The sequence below is a fragment of the Ailuropoda melanoleuca genome, chromosome 9, assembly GCF_002007445.2.
Source record: "Ailuropoda melanoleuca isolate Jingjing chromosome 9, ASM200744v2, whole genome shotgun sequence".
Lineage (NCBI taxonomy): Eukaryota > Metazoa > Chordata > Mammalia > Carnivora > Ursidae > Ailuropoda > Ailuropoda melanoleuca.
In genome coordinates, this window is record NC_048226.1 from 5,625,248 (window position 1) to 5,645,122 (window position 19,875).

The 19,875-nt window shown below is 39.0% G+C and overlaps 1 long non-coding RNA gene across 5 annotated transcripts in view; it reads left to right on the forward strand.

Moving 5' to 3' along the window:
- LOC117803711 overlaps positions 1–19,875 on the forward strand; it is a 78,655-nt gene that overhangs the window by 29,888 nt on the left and 28,892 nt on the right. For 3 of the 5 annotated variants that reach the window (XR_004627679.1, XR_004627676.1, XR_004627678.1), the window contains 2 exons: positions 1,963–2,022; positions 5,309–5,497. This is a non-coding gene — a long non-coding RNA (uncharacterized LOC117803711). Of the gene's footprint in view, positions 1–1,023; positions 1,205–1,962; positions 2,023–5,308; positions 5,498–9,590; positions 9,642–19,875 lie in introns of those variants that run through there. The other 2 variants (XR_004627677.1, XR_004627680.1) reach the window with 2 other exon arrangements.

The window sequence follows — 19,875 nt, forward strand, 5'->3', positions numbered from 1 at the left end:
GAAGTGTTTGATGTATGTCAAACATGGCAGTAAAAATAAAAACAGGGGAGAAGGGAGAGACATATGTTTAACTTTTAGGTTTTTTGCTTCTGTGATTTTTTTGTCTGTTTTGGTCCTTGCCTGATGTGTCAACAACAACAACAAATCAGGATGATGGCCAGCTTTTTTTAATGTCTCATGAAGTGTTCATGATCAATCCAAACATAATTGTTAAGGCAAGTGAATTAAATAAATGTAAGTGGGAAGACGTTTATAAATGAACTTTAAAAAAAAGTTTATTTTTTTATTTATTGAAGATTTTATTTATTTATTCGACAGAGAGAGAGACAGCCAAGCCAGCGAGAGAGGGAACACAAGCAGGGGGAGCGGGAGAGGAAGAAGCAGGCTCCCAGCGGAGGAGCCTGATGTGGGGCTTGATCCCAGAATTCTGGGATCACGTCCTGAGCCCAAGGCAGATGCTTAATGACTGAGCCACCCAGGTGCCCCCCCAAAAAGTTTATTTATTTATTTATTTTAAAGGTTTTATTTATTTATTTGACAGAGGCAGCCAGCAAGAGAGGGAACACAAGCAGGGGGAGCGGGAGAGGAAGAAGCAGGCTCCCAGCAGAAAAGCCTGATGTGGGGCTCGATCCCAGAACGCAGGGAACACGCCCTGAGCTGAAGGCAGATGCTTAACGACTGAGCCACCCAGGTGCCCCCCAAAAAAGTTTATTTAAAGTAATCTCTGCACCGAAGGTGGGACTCAGACTTATAACGTCAAGATCAGGAGTCGTGTGTTCCTCTGACTGAGCCAGCCAGGCGCCCGTGTAACTGAACTTTTTAACCATAATTATGTTTTCTAATGTATCTACTTAAAAATAGTTTCCAAAATCTTTTTGATAACTTGAAACCTTCAAGTTATACTGAGTTTAGTTAAATAATAGATATTCATTGACTATCTAGATCCCTTCCAAAAAAGATAAAATACTGAAATATTGATTGCTAAACATAAGTTTATCTACTTTGGCTTCTCAATTTTTACAGAAAGGCAAAAGATATTTGGATCTGTTACTTAAGCATGTCTTTTTTGCCACACTGAAAAATTATGCTATGAAAAATTACGTCAAAATTATGAAATGGTATATTAATAAATTTACTAATCTGAAGAATGCTGATATGTGAGAGCTCACAACTGCCTGCTCCCCAATTTTCTCTGGAAATTAAGGTCAGTAAGACTTAAGAATTCCAATCCATACATGGAAATGAGTTACAAGAATACTATGGGTAAAGGAGAAAACCCTATACGCAGAGCATGCCAGGAAAGTGAGATAGGTTTTTGAGAAAAGGTGTAAGGAATGACAGGTGAATTTTTTTTTTTTTTTTAGATTTTATTTTTAAGTCATCTCTGCACCCAACATGGGGCTCGAACTTACAACCCTGAGATCAAGAGTCACACGCTCCACCCACTGAGCCAGCCGGGTACCCCATGATGAGTACATTTTTGTTAAGGGAAAAGGAGAGTAATTTTGTCCTCGTTTAGAGGTTATTTCAGGTTGTTTCAGAACGAGAAAGGAAAATAAAGGGCAAAATCCCAAAGGGTATAGAAGGTTAAAAAAAGAAAGAGACAGAGAATATTTTACCTCGTGGTGTCAAGCCAGCTAAAGTTGCATGGATTTATTATAAGTGTATAAAGACGCTTTAATATCGATAGAATACCAGTGCAAAAGTCGAATTTGATTTCCTTTCTCTGTTAAAAAGATAAAGTTTCCTGGGATTATTGGTCTGTTCTTAATAGAAAATTGTAAAAGGTGTTTGTTTTTTAATCTGCTGAGTAATACGGCTAGGAAGCAAAGATTGCTTTATCAAAATAATTTCCCATGCTTCATGTTATCGCTATCAAGTCTTAGATTAGTTAGGAAAACAAAGTCTTCTCAATATTAAAACAGCTAAGGTTTTTTTGTTTTGTTTTTCTTTTCCCCTCAGCTATGTTACTTCCTACAGCTGTTTTTGGAATCTTTTATTGCCAATTTGGTAAATGAATAAGTAAGTATTGCTTCATAGTGATCTGTAATCCTATTTATAGATCTTCCTCGATTTACTATGTGGTTATGTCCTGATCAATCTACTGTAAGTGGAAAATCATAAGTTGAAGATCAAAATTCATGATTTGAAGTATAGTTTCCACTGAAGGCCTATTGCTCCTGCACCATGGTAAAGTTGAAAAAAATCATAAGTCAAACCGTTGTTATTAGGGAATCATCTGCAATTAAGTGCTTAAAACTTTGGGCATTTTCTACAACCTTTACAAAACCAAATTCTAAATAAAGTCTTTGACTTCAAACTAACTTTGAGGGGTTTTTTTTTGGTTTGGTTTTGTTGTTGTTGTTTTTTAAAGATTTTATTTATTTATTTGACAGAGAGAGAGAGACAGCCAGCGAGAGAGGGACAACAAGCAGGGGGGGGTGGGAGAGGAAGAAGCAGTCTCCTAGCGGAGGAGCCTGATGTGGGGCTCGATCCCAGAACGCTGGGATCACGCCCTGAGCCAAAGGCAGACGCTTAAGGACTGTGCCACCCAGGCGCCCCTGGTTTTGTTTTGTTTTGTTTGAGGATCCTTAGGAAATCTCCAAGGATGTGTCCTCTCACCTGGTAAAAACAGAGATTTTTAAAATTTATTTTATATGTTAAATTACACAGGAAACATGGTCAAATAAATAGTGGTTTAACTTTCTGTAGGTTGTAATTGTATGGACATATGTTATTAATATAAGTGTTTCAGCAATTGCATGAGATTCCCAGAATTGTGTTAATGTTATTATCCATGTACTCAGTCGTAATTTCAATTAAAATCTTATATGCCACAGAAGTAACAAAATTTCCTTGTCAATTGCATTACAATGAACTCTCATCAGACGTTTCATGGTGGCATTTTAAATCTTTTGTCATTCATAGACAATTATTGTTTTACTCTGACACTTCCCTGAAATCTTTTATAATCAGCTGCAATCCAAAAGTATTTAGTCCTCAGAGAAGTTCATGGAGAAGTCTCTGACAAATACTCTGGAGTACAGTTTTCTGATAACTTCGAAAGCATAGCATATGACCGGGGAAGAATTTCCAAAACTCTAATAAAGAAATGGAAGAAAAACTGCTGACTCAAGATCAGGTAGAACAAAATTATCTACAATGGCCAAGTTAGGAAGCAGCCTCAGTGTCCATTGGTAGAAGAATGGATAAACAAGATATGGAATAGATATAATATATGTGTATATACACAATGGAATAGTACTATATATATGTATATATATATATACACAATGGAATATTACTCAGCCGCAAAAAAGAATGAAATCTTGCCATTTGCAACGTCAATGGAGCTAGAGAGTATAATGCTAAGTGAAATAAGTCACATGTGGAACTTAAGAAACAAAACAAATGAGCAAAGGGGGAAAAAAGAGAGAGACAAACCAAGAAACAGACTCTTAACTATAGAGAGCAAACTGCTGGTGACCAGAGGGGAGGTGGGTGGGGGATGGGGGAAACAGGTTTTGGAGATGAAGGAGGGCACCTGTCTCCATGAGCACTAGGTGATATATGGATGTGTTGAATCACTATATTGTGCACCTGAAACTTACGTAACACTGTATGTTAACTAACTGGTATTAGAATAAAAAAAACTTAAAAAAAGGAAAATCAGGCGAAGGAAAAATTAATTACATAGGACTCAAAAAGCTGATGAAGACGATTATACATTTTTTATGGCCTTTTGTTTAAATTTTTGCTGTCTCTTTAATATTCTATTTTCTGGGTATAGGAAACCCTTTTTCTCTTTTTGCATAAGCTATTTACAACTTCTAGCAATGCATAAACTATATCTTTGTAAACAAATAAAACATGAATTTTTCTCCCAGCCTGAGAGCCTGGGACTCCCAATGTGCTGGTATGTGGATGTGGGTCCTTGGGAAGTGATCAGGTCATGAGTGTGAGGGCATCATGAATGGAACTCGTGCTGGAGACCCCAGAGAGCTCCCTCGCTTCTTCTGCCATGTGCGGACACAACGAGAAGACAGCTGTCTATGAATGAGGAAGGAGCTTCTCCCCAGACACCGAGTCTGCCATCAACTTGAGCTTGGACTTCCCAGCTTTCAGAAGTGTGAGAAATAGATTTCTGCTGTCTGTAAGCCACTGCTTCCATAAGGTTCTGTTACAGCAGTCTGAATGGATGAAGCCACAGCCTGATCCCTCCAGAACTCAGAAATTTTTTTTTAAGATTTTATTTATTCATTTGTTAGAGAGAGACAGAGAGCGAGCACAAGCAGGGAGAGCAGCAGGCAGAAGGAGAAGCAGGCTCCCCGCTGAGCAAGGAGCCTGAAGCGGGACTCGATCTCAGGACCCTGGGATCCTGACCTGAGCAGAAGGCAGAACGCTTAACTGACTGAGCCACCCAGGTGCCCCTTTTGTATATACCTTTAAAGTTACAGAATTGGTACGGTATCATACATCATGTTCTGTTTCTTCTTATTATTATTATTTTTTTTGCGCTCAATTTGTAAGTTTCTGAGATCTCGCGATATGTTTCGTGGACTCCAGGCTGCTTTTCCTGAGTGACGCAGAACATTCCACCGAAAACACTCCATCTTTTCCTCATCCATTCTGGGGCATTGGACCCAGCAATTTATGACACCCATTGTGGTGTTGTAAAGGTGACAAATGTTCGCAAGACAGACACTGTCTTCAGAGGTAAGGAGGGGAAGGATTGCTGTGTGGCAGGGAGAGCGTGTTATTTCGCCAAGCACTATCCTGCGGCTCCCCTGACAGCCGCACTGCTGCAGAGACATATGAGCAAGACCCGAGGGCCTTTTATTCCCCCACCTTCTCCAGAACTTGATAACATCTCACTTCCTGATTTTAGTGAAGTGGTATCTGTTGTTTTGATTTGCATTGTTCTCATTACCGGTAAGATCAAATGCTTACCAGCGGGTGAGTTTCCCCTTCAGTGAATTATTTATCAAATATTCTGCCCATTAAAAAAAATTGCGTTTCTTGTTAAAAAAAAAAAAAAGCATTGGGTTTCTTGTCTTTTTCTTGCTGACCTGCAGTTCTTGAATGTTCTAGCTATGATTCTGTTCTTGGCTTCGTACAGATTTCTCTCAGGCTCTCATTAATCTGCTCCCTTGTCGATGGGGTGCTCTACTGAAATCAAATCTTTAAATGGTCAAATCCATTAATTTTTTTTTTTTTTACTTCCTGTAATTTAAAAACTTTTTTTAAAAGAGCCTTCCTCCCTCCCCACCCAAGGTGATAAAGCTGTTTTTCTGTTTTTCCCTAATAGGTTTTATTCCTGAGCCTGCCACCATGCCATCTGAGACTCAGGGCCTCTTCCCAGCAAATTCTCCTGCATCTTCAGCCTTTTCTCTGAAGGCTGTCTTCACCCTCACCTTCTTGTCCTAGAAGAATCCTGGCTTTCCCGGGGAATCCTACTGAACTCAGGGTCACGGACTCGACTGTAGAGTACTTTGGGGTAAGTTAGAAAAAGGCAGCCCCTCTGGGTGGCAGAGCCCCCAGGCACAGGGGTGGTGAGGGGAGTGTGGACCGGGTCTCCTCCCCCGCTGGCCCTTTCCCTGCACAGCCCCTGCAGGGCACACTCCTGGCTGACTGGCTGACCTGTGGTTTTATCCTTGTCTTCGTCATCTTTCACCTCATAAGGCTGAATTCTTGGGGTGCCTGGCTGGCTCAGTTGGGAGAGCATGTGACTTCATCTTAGGGTTGTGTTTGAGCCCCACATTGGGTGTAGAGATTACTTAACAATAAAATCTTGACCCAAAAGAAGCTCAATTCTTAAGCACTGTCCCCTCTGCCCCCCTCCTCCCATACTTCCTGTTCCATCAATGCCCCACCCCTGTGGGAACCTCCAATACACCGATGACCACTTTCTCAGGGTGCACCCACCATTCTCTCTCTGGGCCCCTCCCTCCCGACTACCCTGTGACACAGCTTAGCTCCCACCATCACATCATTATAACCATGCCCTTGTACCCCCAACTGGCCTGGAAAAACTCTGCCCCAACTTACCACCAATCTTTCACTAACTCTGAGGCGGCACATGAACTAAGCACTGAAAAGTCATGGTCATGCTGAATCATCTCACTTTTAATTAATTAATGACCAAACATCTCCATGTCCTATTGACTGTTCCTTCCTCAAGGAATGGCCCTCCACCAGAAGTTGAATTGTTCACTCCATTATTTAACTTAGGGCTCTGCTCAGATCACCTCTTTGGAAAGGCCCTTATCATACGATCTAGAATTCCCCTCCCCAGTACTATCTAGTCCCTGTGATATGGCTTTATTTTTCTTCATAGCATATATATCTCCTAACATAATCTTTAATTATGTGCTTATTGTTTATCTTCTCCTTCCCCCGCTTGAACGGAAGCCCAGTAAAAGCGACTTGCCTATTCTGTTCCATGCTATATCCCCAGCCTAAAACCCACAGGAAGCATTTAATAAGTATTTTTGAAATGAATGAATGATGGCTGGCTCCAGGATGGATGTCCCCAAAGAATTAAACACATTGACATGTTATCTTACACGTTTGATAGAATTGAGAGGAGTTTTGGAGTTCTGGTAGAGAATTTGGGTATGCATTAGTGATAGACACATAGAAAAGCAAATTTTAAAATAAAGCAATTACTAACTCCAGGGCGATAAAAACAACAAAAGGTTGTTTCCAGAAAAGAAATATAATTATAGAACCATACATGGCTCAGCTATGAATGTTTATTTAGTCACAGGAAGGTAAGCACAGAGTAATAATTTAATCCAAAACTGTGACATACCTATTTGGGCTCAATGGCGAGTGGGGAGAGAAGAGGAGGGACAGGTGTCTCTATGTCTGTATGGTGGGGGTAGGCAGCTGGGATTTGTGTGCGTGTATGGTAGCTAATCCTAATCTTCTGTGGTGGGAAGTCAAATGATAATATTCCAAACTGAGAAAAATCACAAAACAGTTGTTGACACATCCTATTTACAAGAAGAGATTGTAGGGGAGGGAAAAGCTTTCCTTGACCCTTTTAGAGTCTCTGGCTGGGTCTGAAAATTAAGCAGACAAAGATTAAGAGGAGAAAAGCCTACACATTTTACTGAATTTTTACATGTACAAGGGAGCTGTCAAAAGAGAATGAAAACCTGAAGTAGTGACCAGAGCTTGAAGCTTTCATACCTTCTAGACAAAGAAATAATGAATTTGTGGGGAATTGACAAGACAAAGGTGTAGTATATGATGAAGAAGTAACTGGGAAGGGCGCCTGGGGGGCTCAGTCGGTTAAGTGTCTGCCTTTGGCTCAGGTCATGATCCCAGGGTCCTGGGATTGAGTCCCGCATCCAGCTCCTGGCTCAGCGGGGAGCCTGCTTCTCCCTTTTCCTGCCCTCCCCTCAACTCGTGCACATGTGCCTTCTCTCTCTCTCTCTTGCAAAAATAAATAAAATCTTAAAAAAAAAAAGAAGTAACTAGGAGGATAAGGGTAGTTTAACAAGGTTTGTTTATACAGCCTTCTTGGCTCCCCTCTCTGGTGAGAAGAATATCTTCTTTCCTTCTGGTACAGGGAGGGTACCTTCACTTAGGACATTTATGACCTGTTTCAGGGTAGAAGGTTAATGGGAAGAGGGGCGATCAGAGTGACATTTCTGTTTCTGCTATTTTAAAAAATTCCTTCAACTTGAGATATTATATATGCCAAGGTGCCATATTTGGGGATAGCATGTCCTGAACCCCATCAGGGTAGATACCAGGAAGAATAATTCCTGAAGTTAAAATGATTGCTGTTGGGCAATGAGACTGAGGGTAGGACAGAAGAGTAGAGCCAGGGCTGCTGCTTTCCTTTAGAAGCCTTTTGGTTCTAGTGGCCTTCAAAAAGAACTATTGAGTTGTATCACTGTAATAAAAGATAAAATATTGAAAATATTTTAAAAAATTAACTTCTATGCTGCTAAGAACTAACACCATTTTGAAAACTCATATAGTATTATAATAAGAAGCTAGGATAAAAATGCAGGAACATGTTTCTCCAAAGAAGATCTATGAATGGCCATAAGTGCATGAAAAGATGCTCAACATCTCTAATCATTAGGGAAATGCAAATTAAAACCATAATGAGAGGAGCACCTGGCTGGCTCAGTCGGTGGAGCATGGGACTCTTGATCTTGGGATTGTGAGTTCAAGCTCCACATGGGGGGTAGAGTTTACTTTTAAAAAGCTGCAATGAGATACCCCCTCTCACCCATTAGGATGGCTATTATCAAAAAACAGAAAATAACAAGTGTTGGCAAGGATGTGGAGAAATTGGAATCCTTGTGCAATTTTCTTGGGAATGTAAAATGGTACAACTGTTACAGAAAATAATATGGAGGTTCCTCAAAAAATTAAAATGAGAAATACCCTATGACCCAGCAACTCCACTTCTAGGTATAGACTCCAAAGAATTGAAAGCAGGGCCTTGAGCTGATGTTTGTACACCTGTGTTCATAGTAGTGTTGTTCACAATAGCTAACAGGCGGGAACAGCCCAATGTCCATCAACCGATGACTGGATAAACAAAATGTGACAGAGACACACAATGGAATGTTATGCAGCCTTAAAAGGGAAGGAAATCCTGTCATGTGCTGTAACATGGGTGAATCTTGAGGACACTGTGCTAAATGACATAAGCCAGTCACAAAAAGACACATACTGTATGATTCCACTTATATGAGGTGCATAGAGGAGTCAAGTTCAGAGAGACGAAAGGTAGGATGGTAGTTGTCAAGGGCTGTGGGGAAGGAGGACATGGGAGCTGTGGTTTTATAGATACAGATTTTCAGTTCCACAAGATAAAAAGAGTTCTGAGGGGGGCGCCTGGGTGGCACAGCGGTTAAGCATCTGCCTTTGGCTCAGGGCGTGATCCCGGCATTGTGGGATCGAGCCCCACATCAGGCTCTTCCGCTATGAGCCTGCTTCTTCCTCTCCCACTCCCCCTGCTTGTGTTCCCTCTCTCGCTGGCTGTCTCTATCTCTGTCAAATAAATAAATAAAATCTTAAAAAAAAAAAAAAGAGTTCTGAGGATGGATGGTGGTGCCGGTTGTACAACAGTGTGAACGTCCATAATAACACTGAACTTCGTGCTTAAAAATGGTTAAGATTATAAACGTAATGTGCATGTGTTTTATACGACAATTGTTTGGAAAGTGAGATCATTTTACAATGACAACATGCAAAATTGGAACATATGAATATTATAAATAAACATGGGCTTAAAATTAAATTATGTTTAAAAACTTTTGAATGAGGGGCTCCTGGGTGGCTCAGTCAGTTAAGTGTCTGCCTTCGGCTCAGGTCATGATCTCAGGGTCCTGGGATCGAGTTCCGCATTGTGGGCGCCGCTTCTCCCTCTCCCTCTGCCTGCCACTCCCCCTGCTTATGTTCTCTCTCTCTCTCTCTCTCAAATAAGTAAATAAAATCTTTAAAAAAATTTTTAAATGAAATAAAATAATAATTAAATTCTGTTATAATCCAACTTGCCTTTAATAAATTGGTCCCAGTCAAACTCAAATGGTTTTTGTTTTTTGTTTTTATTTAAGTGGGCTTCGTACCACCAGTGTGGAGCCCAACATGGGGCTCGAACTCATGGCCCTGAGATTAAGACCTGAGCTGAGCTGAAGAGTCAGACACTTAACGAGTGAACTATCCAGGTGCCCCTCAAATGGTATGTTCCTATAGACCTATAGAAATTTTCTACTTAAACTGTCTGGGTATAGTTATTAAAATATAATATTTCTCTAATTATTATTGACAGTATATTAATATATTATGTTTATATTCACTTAATTTTATTTTTTGACAATCTTGTTTGGGGGATTTGAGACAAAAAACAATACTGACTTTAAAATTATCTCAGCTTGGGGTTCCTGGCTGGCTCAGTCAGAGGAGCGTGTGACTCTTGATCTCAGGGTCATGAGTTCGAGGTCCATGTTGGGTGTGAAGCTCACTTAAAAATAAAATCTTTTTTTTTTTTTTTAAGATTTTACTTATTTATTTGTCGGTGGGGGGGGCTGGAAAGTACAACCAGGGGGAGCGGGAGGCAGAGGAGAAGCAGGCTCCCTGCTAAGCAAGAAGCCCAATGTGGGACTTGATCCCAGGACCCTGGAATCATGACCTGAGCTGAAGGCAGACGCTTTACCAACTGAGCAACCCAGGCGTCCCTAAAAATAAAATCTTAAAAAATAAAATAAAATAATCTCAGTTTATCCAAAGATTTGTGAATAGTTGGTAGCAATATTGCCTGTGGCAAAAGATAAATAATGTCATAGATAAATTAAATGTATACACTAAATTTTTAAAATGAGTCCATATTTACCCATACAGGCTAAAAAACAAAAGAAAAATTTTGCTTATACCATAAAAGTGTGTATTTCTCTATATTCCAACTTTTATTACTCCTATTAAACTCTATCAACAAATAGGTATTCTCCCTAATATGTCCCTCAGGGCATATTAAAACTTCTTTTCTTTTAAAAATAACTGGTGTTGTGTTCACAATGGTGCTGATCATGAAAATCATCTGGATCTATATACTTGAAATCAGTGCCAATACATTTGACCCTAAAAGGAAGGGAAAAAGGATTCATGGCCACAGCACCATCCCCGTGTGAGATCTAATTGCATTTTTGTCTAATTTTAAAATAAACTGGTTCTTCCTAAGCCCAAATTGTTTTTAGGTACTTGCTAGTAGAACAATTAATGTGTTATGGGTTTGACACTATAATTTTACCATTTAAAATTTAATTATGTTTTTATTTTTTTGTTTTTTTGTTTTATTTTTTTTTTAATTTTTTTTTTAAGATTTTTTATTTATTTATTTGACAGAGATAGAGACAGCCAGCGAGAGAGGGAACACAAGCAGGGGGAGTGGGAGAGGGAGAAGCAGGCTCATAGAGGAGGAGCCTGACGTGGGGCTCGATCCCATAACGCCGGGATCACGCCCTGAGCCGAAGGCAGACGCTTAACCGCTGTGCCACCCAGGCGCCCCTAATTATGTTTTTAAATTAGATTTTTAAAGCTCTAAATAAGATAATAATTCAATATAATTAGCTGTAACAATCTTTCTCATACATATGTATTTTTATATGTGTGGGATATATATATAGAGAGAGAGAGAATAAAGTTACTTTCCATTTATTTCTTCCCATTTCCTGAACTATTAATTTATATATATATATATAAAATAATATATTTAAACTCTGTAAATGGATGTGGGTTTATGACAGAAATTTTAAAAATCAATAGTTCAGGAAATGGGAAGAAATATATATATATATATATATATATATATATATATGATTGTATACACATATATGTGAATCAGGACTAAAAGACACAACAAACAAACAAACAAAGAACCCCAATAGTTCAGAATGGGAGGTGTGGCAGTCCAGATAAATGTAAAGTTTGCTTTTATAAACAGTAGCCAAATGGAGATGCTCTCCCAAGAATTCTTATGTAGGAACTCGTAACCAGCACTGAACCAGAGAGAGGCCCATCCAAGTTCTCGTACATGATGGTGGCCCACGTTTTCCATCCATTTCTTTTCACGTTAGCAACTAAATACATCTGTCAAGTAAGAAGTATAAATTGTAACTTACTAGACCACCATCACCTTTCATTTGAAAATAAATGTCAACAATTGGATCAAGCTATGCAAGTGTTTATACAATCACAGCCGAATCAGGAATTATTACCAATACCCATCACCAGGTATAGAGTCACCATATGGCTCCCAAGGACAGCTACAATATTAAATTTCATTACGCGTGCACTAGTTATATGATCAGTGCTGGGATTATATTTCATCTCAGGATAACACGAACAAGCAATTATAGTTTTAGTCAAGAGTCTTAATTAAGCCTTACTACTTTATAAAAGGAAAAGGGTAGCAAATTTAAACACTGACAACAAAAGGCTTTTGAAAGATTCCCACCCTCCAGTAAGAGTGGACTTGTTCATTGACAGTATCAGGGTCACAAACCTTTCTGGCCAAATTATGAAGGGAGTCTGCATCACTTGGAATTAGCAGGAACTTGGGAATACAAAATAGGATTTAAGAAAATAAATGGGACACATTTTGCACAGAAACCTAATTCAGATGGCCACATGCCTTTTCACTCTGCAGTCAACAAAAAGTTGGAACTCTCCCCTTGCAGAGTCAGGATAAGCCCCTTTGATATTCTCTGCAGATGTTTATCAAAGGTAACCATATTCATCGATCTATTGAACACACTCTTGCATGTGTTTTTGAAGACACTAAAAGGTTTTTGTTGGGATGGATTGATTATATTTGAACATGGCTATATGTGCAAGAACTTAAACCACCCCATGAGTGCCCCCATCTGAGAAACATAACATTCTTTAAAACAATGCTACAAATATATTCCCTATGCATGTATTTGCCAAAACATGGAATAGATAAGCCACAAAATAAGTAAAATGATTATTTACAGGAGAGGAAGGAGACAAGATGGGAGGGGACAGGTGTAGGAGACATACTTCTCTGAACCTATCTTGTTTTGTAGATTTGACTCTAGAATTATGTGAATGTTCGGCGTATGAGTAAAACAAACTTAAATCAAAATGTATTGGCAGTTTGTGTCTTCCTTTCTTTTTTCTTGATCAGTCTGTCTCGGGGTGGATCAATTTTATTGATCTTTTCAGAGAACCAGCTTTTGGCCTCACTGATTTTCTCTAATGTTCTCTAATGTATTGATTTTTGCTCTTATCTTATTTCTTTCCCTTTACTTACTTTGAGTTTAATTTGCCCTTCTTCTTCTAGAAATTTCTTTTTTTTTGAATACACGTACTTGCACAGCTATAAATTTCCCTCTGAGAATGTGGCATGTGCGTGAAGATATTGTTTTTAAATTACAAATCCAATTTCTTTAACAAATACAGGGATATTCCGATTGTCTATTTCTCCTTATTCCAGTTGTGGCAACTTGTGGGGTTTTTTTCAGGGACTTTTCGAGGAATACCGGGGCTGTTCAACATGGCCCCTCTGCTCAGGCTCACTAGAACTAAACATCTTTGTGCCGTGAATGGCTGTGGGCATGGTTTGGCTTATAGCTCTTGGACAGTTGTCCCCTGTCTGCCCTGCAGATATGGATGCTAGGTGTGCACATAGCTTTTGGGGAGTCACTTCTCCTAGGTCCTTTCCCTATGCCTGTATCTTTTTTTTTTTCTTTAAAGGTTTTATTTATTTATTTGAGAGAGAGAGAGAGAGGGAGAGCACAAGCAGGGGTGGCGACAGAGGGAGAGGGAGAAGCAGACTCTCCCCTGAGCAGGGAGCCCAGGACCCTGGGATCATGACCGGAGTGGAAGGCAGACACAACAACTGAGCCACCCAGGCGCCCCTCTTAATCCATTTTTGAGCTGAATTCTTTGTCAGTGTGTGCCTTTTGTTTTCTTTAAATTTTCCTTGAGATAAAAAATCTTAACTTCAATGAAGCTGATTTGTCAATCATATTTTATTGTCAATGTTTCTTGTACTTGCTTGAGAAATTTTTCTGTACTCCGTGTGCCAAAGGACAGGCTTCTATGTTCTCTGTTCAGTTTTTTCCAGTTTTGTTTTGCAATCTAAATTCTTAATTGTTCTGGAATTGATTTTTTTGTGTATGATGTGACGTAGGGATTTTTTTCTCTAATTTTTTCCTACATAGATAATCATTTTTCTCCTTTCTCACTGATCTGACACATTATCTCTGTCATTTGTGTATTGTGCATTAATATCAAACTATTTTAATTATAATAAATTTGTATTAAACCCTGATGTCTGGTAGGGAAAACCTTACTTTCACCTCTTTGTCTTTAGAAACATTCTGGCTTTCCTCGGCTTTTTTTTTTTCCATGTACATTTTGGAATAATCTTAACAAGTTTTATGGCAAACTCTATTGAAATATTGATAGAACATGCATCGAATATACAGATCAACCAAGGTTGATATCTTTATAATAATACATTTTCCTACCCATGAGTGTGATACATCTCTATATCTCTTTAGATTATCTTTAATATGTCTTAATTGAGATTTATTATTTTCCTTAGAGGTCTTGAATATCTTCTCTTGAATTACATTTTCTAGTTGTTTGCTGTTTGGGTATAAAAATGCAACTGACATTTGTATATTAATCTTATATCCTTCCATTTGTTAAAATCTCTTATTGTTTCTGATTCTTACCTGGGTTTTTGTGTTAATAGTGTATTACCTACAAATAGTGAAAGCTTTGGTTTTTTTTCAATCATTATGCCTCTAATGAATGTTTCTCGGATTGTTGCGCTGGCTAAGATCTCATATACAGTGTTAAATGGAAGTGATGATAGCAGGTATCCTTATCTCATTTCTGAGTTTAAAGGGAACATTTTTTTTTTTTAAGATTTTATTTATTTATTTGACAGAGAGAGAGCACAAGCAGGGGGAGCAGCAGAGGGAGAGGGAGAAGCAGGCTCTCCACTGAGCAAGGAGCCCGACCTGAGCCGATGGCAGACGCTTAACGATTAACGACTGAGCCACCCAGGCGCCCTGGAAGGGAACATTTTAAAAACATCCCCTTGAGAACCATGTGTGCTCTGGTTTTTCTGACTTAGGAAATTCTTTCTGTTTCTAATTTACTAAGACTTTAAAAAAAAATTCCACATAGGTGTTGAATTTTTGCAAATACTTTTTCTGTCTCTATTGAGTGTTTATATGGATTTCTCTCTCATAATCTTTTAATAGGGTAAATTACATTTGTAGATTCTCTAATCAACCTTTGATTCCTGGGACAAAACTACCTTGGTCATTGTGTATTGTCTTTTTTTATACACTTTGGTTTGATAATATTTTGTTCAGAATTTTTGCATCTATATTTCTGTACTTGTCCTTTCTCACAACCTTTGTCTGGTTTTAGCGTCAAGATTATGTTGGCGCTGTACAATGAGTGTACTAGATTGGTTTGGTCTGTTCCTTGAAAGTTTGGTAGAGCTCTCTTTAAAGTTTATGGGCCCAGGGATACTGACTGGCTCAGTCAGTGAAGCACGTGACTCTTGATCTTAAGGTCCTAAGTTTGAGCCCCACTTTGGACATTGAACTTACTTTAAAAAAAAATTGTGGGTCTAGTCTTTCCTTTGTGGAAAGATTTTCAAGCACTGATTAACTTCTTAAAGTAGTTATGGACCATTCAATCTTTTTCTTCCTTTTTGAGTTAATTATGATCAGTTCTATTTTACTAAAAATCTGAATATTTTGTCCAAGTTCTCAAAATTGTTAATTGTTGTCTCTTCTCTTCTTCATTTGTACTTTATGCATAGTAATATCTCTGTTTTCATTCATGTATTTTGTTTGTGTCTTACCTCTTCTCTTGACCAGTGTTGCTAGAAGTTTGTCAATCTTATTTGTTCTGTTTCAAAGAAACAATATTGACTTTTTGATCAACTCTGTGGAATCTTTGTTTTCTATGTTATTGGTTTTTGTTTTTATCATCTTTGTCTTTCTAGTTCATTGTTCTTTTTCTAACGTCTTAAGGGGATCACTTAGTTCAGTAAATTTTTAAGGCCTTCCTCTCTTTAATATTTAAGCAACTTGAAGCAAAGATATGCTGTGCCTTGCACAATCTCAGATAGAATGTTTTCATGTTATTCTGTTCTAGTTATTTAAAAATGTCATGATGACCTCTTTTACCCATGAGTTATTTAGCAATAAATTTTATAGTTTCCAAATATGTAGGGACTTTTTACTTATCTTTCCATAATTAACTTCTGTGAGATGATAGAAAATATATATTGGTCTCTGCCCCCAGTTCCTGTCACAGAGCTCCTAAAATTCGTAATTTCCTAAGTGATAAGAACACTGGGAGCATCTCTTGTTCTAAGATTGGTCTTTGACCTCTGCTCCTGACAATGGGCTCCTGAAACCCTTGTGATTTCCTGGGTGAAAAGCGTGTCTCATTCTATTGATGTGACTCTGGCTGGGCTCCTGGATGGGGACTGGTCATCAGAAAGACCATGCCATGACTAGAAGCTTAAAATTTTCTGTCCCACCCCCCCATGTTCTCTTGGGAAGGGGTAAGGGCTGAAAATGGAGCTAATGATCAATCATGACCAGGAGGTGAAGCCTCCATGAAATCCAAAGTATGGGGTTGGAGAACTTCCAGGTAGGAGAATGTGAAACGGGTGTCCACAGACAAGTCCTGTTCCGTGTCCCTTCCCTATACGTCACCCTGCATATCTCTTCCATCTGATGTTCATCTGTATCCTTTATCATATGCTTTTATAATAAACTGTAAATGTAAATAACTGTTTCCCTGAGCTCTGAGCTACTCCAGCAAATTAATCGAACCCGTGAAGGGGGGTGGTTGGAACCTCCGATCTAAAGCCGGTTGCTCAGAAGTGCAGGTGACAACCTGGACATGCAAATGGCATCTGGAGCGTATGGCATGGCAGGGGGTGGGGGCCATCTTAGGGATGGAGCCGTGAACCTGGGGGATGTGATGCTATCTCCAGGAAGACTGTCAGAATTGAGTTAAATTATAAGACGTTTGTCTTGTGTCACAGAGAATTGAATTGTTTGGGGCGGTATGGTAAAAATATGAAGGTATGATGTATCTTTACTATGCATTGAAAAATATGTTGAGGTTTTCTTGATCAGTTTTTGTTAGTATTTCATGTGTGATTGAGAAGCAAGAATTGCATTCTTTCCCTGTTGGATGCAGAACTCTCTTTAGACTCATTAGATCGAATCTGTTCATTGTGTTGCTCAGACCTTTAATATCTTTACTGAATGTTTTTCTGCTTGACCTCTCAATAGTCAAGAGAGATGTGATGGAATCGCCCACTCTGATTGACATACATTTAAGAATTTCTCTCTAGGGTGGCTCAGTCGGTTGGGCGCCCAACTCGATTTTGGCTGGGGTCATGATCACATGGGTTGTGAGATCGAGCCCTGCATCTGACTCCCCACTCAGTGGAGAGTCTGCTTGAAGAGTCTCTCCCTCTGCCCCTCCCCCACTTGTTCATGTGTGCTCTCTCTAAAATAAATATTTTAAAAAAGAATTTCTCTTTATATCTTTACCAGTGTTTGGCTTATATACCTTATTAGGTGCATGCACATTTTAAATTGCTATGATTTGTTGGAGAATTATGTCATTTATCTTCACACAGTGACCTTGTTCACCTCTGATAATGCTCTTTGTCTTAAAGACTGTTTTATCTAATATTAATATGATTACTACTACCTTTCTTTCTTTTAGTTTACATTTGCCTGATAAGCCTTTTCCCATCCTTTACCTTCAATGTTTGTGCATCCTTATGTTTTTAGGTGGCATTTTATATAAAGAGCATATAACTGGAGTTTTACAAATCCAATATTTACCTCTTTATATTTAAAATTATTTTATTAAAATAATTGGATGAGTCCTGCCAACTTAATTTATTATTTTAATTTTTCTATCTCTTTCTCTTTTTCTTTTTTTTTTTCAAAAATTGATGCCTACATCTCCCCCTCCCCCATAAGGCAACAGCTCCATCTTAAAATTTTTTAAAGACAAGCTTGGTCAAGTGCAGCTTTGTGGCTCAGTCAGTGAAGCATCTGACTCTTGAACTCAGCTCAGGTTTTTGTTATTTTTGTTGTCGTTGTTTTAAGTAATCTCTTCACCCAATGTGGGCTCTAACTTACAACCCCAAGATCAAGAGTTGCCAGCCAGGTGGCCCTCAACTCAGGTCTTGATCTCAGGGTCGTGAGTTCGAGCCACACACTGGGCTCTACGCTGGGTGTGGAGCCTGCTTAAGTAAAAAAAAAAAAAAAAAAAAAAAAAAAGAAAAGACAGACTTAATCACTTTCAGTTCTTATATGTCTTGCAGTATCTTAGATTTGTCTCTGCTACTATTCAAATACTTTATGCAAAAGTATTTCTAGTGCGAATCTTGCTGTGGCGAATCTTCTCAGCCCTGGTATACCTCATGATATTTTTTTATCATGCCCTTCTATTTGAATGAAACTTCAGCTGGATGTAAAATTTTATGTTTCTAAATCCTTTTCCTTCAATCGTTTGAAAAGAAGCCTCTTTTGCCATTTTGAATCCGGTACAGGTATTGAACAGTTGATGTAAATCTGATCTTGGTTCCTGTAATAAAATCTGCTCTCTTTCCTGTAAATTTTCAAGTATCTCTTTGTCTTTGACGTTCTGAAATCTCACTATGATTTCTCTAGGTGTGGGATTTCCTTATCTCTCTTCTGGGGCCCTCGTGGCCCATTTCGATCTGAAGTCCTTCTTCTTAGGGTAATTCTAGTGAATTGGTCTTTATTATTTTTCAATTATTTCCTCCTCTCTTTTTGTCCCCCTTTCCAGAGTCTCACCAATTTTTTCTGTTTAACTGTGTTTTCTGTTGGCTATACTTTTTTTGCAGTGGGCAGAATAATACCCTCCCAAAGACTTCCACCACCTAATCCCCAGAATCTGTGAGTTATGTTACATGACTGGGCAGTGGGGAGTGAAGGCCATAGATGGAATTCAGGTGACTAATCACCTGACCTTGAAATAGGGAGATTATCCTGGGTTATCCAGGTGGGGCCAACATAATAATGGGGGCCCCTAAATGTGAAAGAAGGAAGCAGGAGAGTTGTGTTGGAGTGACGAGATGTGGAGAGACTCAGCCATGATAGAGGAAGGGCCACAAGCCCAGGAGCGTGGTGGGGGGGACCTCAGAGGCTGGAAAAGGAAAGACAATGGATTCTACCCCACAGTCTCCGGCGGGGAATGCAGCTCTGCCCACATCTTGATTTTAGCTCAGTGAGATCCATTTTGGACTTTTAAACTTCTGGAACTGTAAGCTAACGAATTTGTGTTGTTTTAAGATATTAAGTTTGTGACGGTTTGTGATAGTAGCAATCAGAAACTAATACACTTTAAAAAAAACCCAATACTTAAAAATTGTTTTTCTTGTTTCTTTTTCTTTCTTAGGGAAGCCGTTTTAAAAATTTATATATTTTTATTTTTTTAAGTAAGCTCTACACCCGATGTGGGGCTTGAACTCACAACCCAGAGATCAAGAGTCTGATGCTCTAGCAACTGAGCCAGCCAGGCGTCCCTCTTGTTTCTTTATCTATCATTTGTTGGCTTGATTGCATTTTATTTATTCCATTTTTTGTTCCTTACGGATGGTTTGCAAGGTCTGTCTCCTATTTTTGTAATTCTGGCAGTTAACCTTAATGTGTTCACCTTTTTGCAGAGTGTTGTATATGTGCTCAGTGTCAGAGTCCAATCACTGTACAAGTTTTGTTATGAAAAATAGCAGTCTCGCCCTTCCTCCCCCCTACCATTTCCTCCTCACCAGCGGAAACCACTTTCACTCCTGTAGCTGATTTTTCTCATATTTACTTCTTTATCTCTAAATAAACTGCTCCTTCTTGATTTTTCAGTTTTGGTCATCATCTGTTGACTTTCCACTGGAGAAGATGAAGATGGAACACTTCCATCAGTGCATGCACTTGCACGCACACACACACACACACACACACACAGCCCTCTTCCCAATCCTCCCAATCTGGCAGGAGGTGGGAGAAGGAAAGAATAACTTTGGTATGTTCACAAAGCTCTGGAAATGAAGGAAGCATAGCTCTGGGCCACAACAGGCATGAATCTCGACAGTCTAATGAGAGGAAAAGCACATCTCAGACGACCACACAGAGCGACATTTTTTTTTTTAAATAAGATTCTAAACCAGGTAAAACAAAACCATCCATTGTTCAGGCACCCATATATGTGATAAAACCATTTTTTAAAAACCAAAGGATGATAAACACACATTTCAGGATGGTGGCTTACTTTCATTGCGGGGAGTGT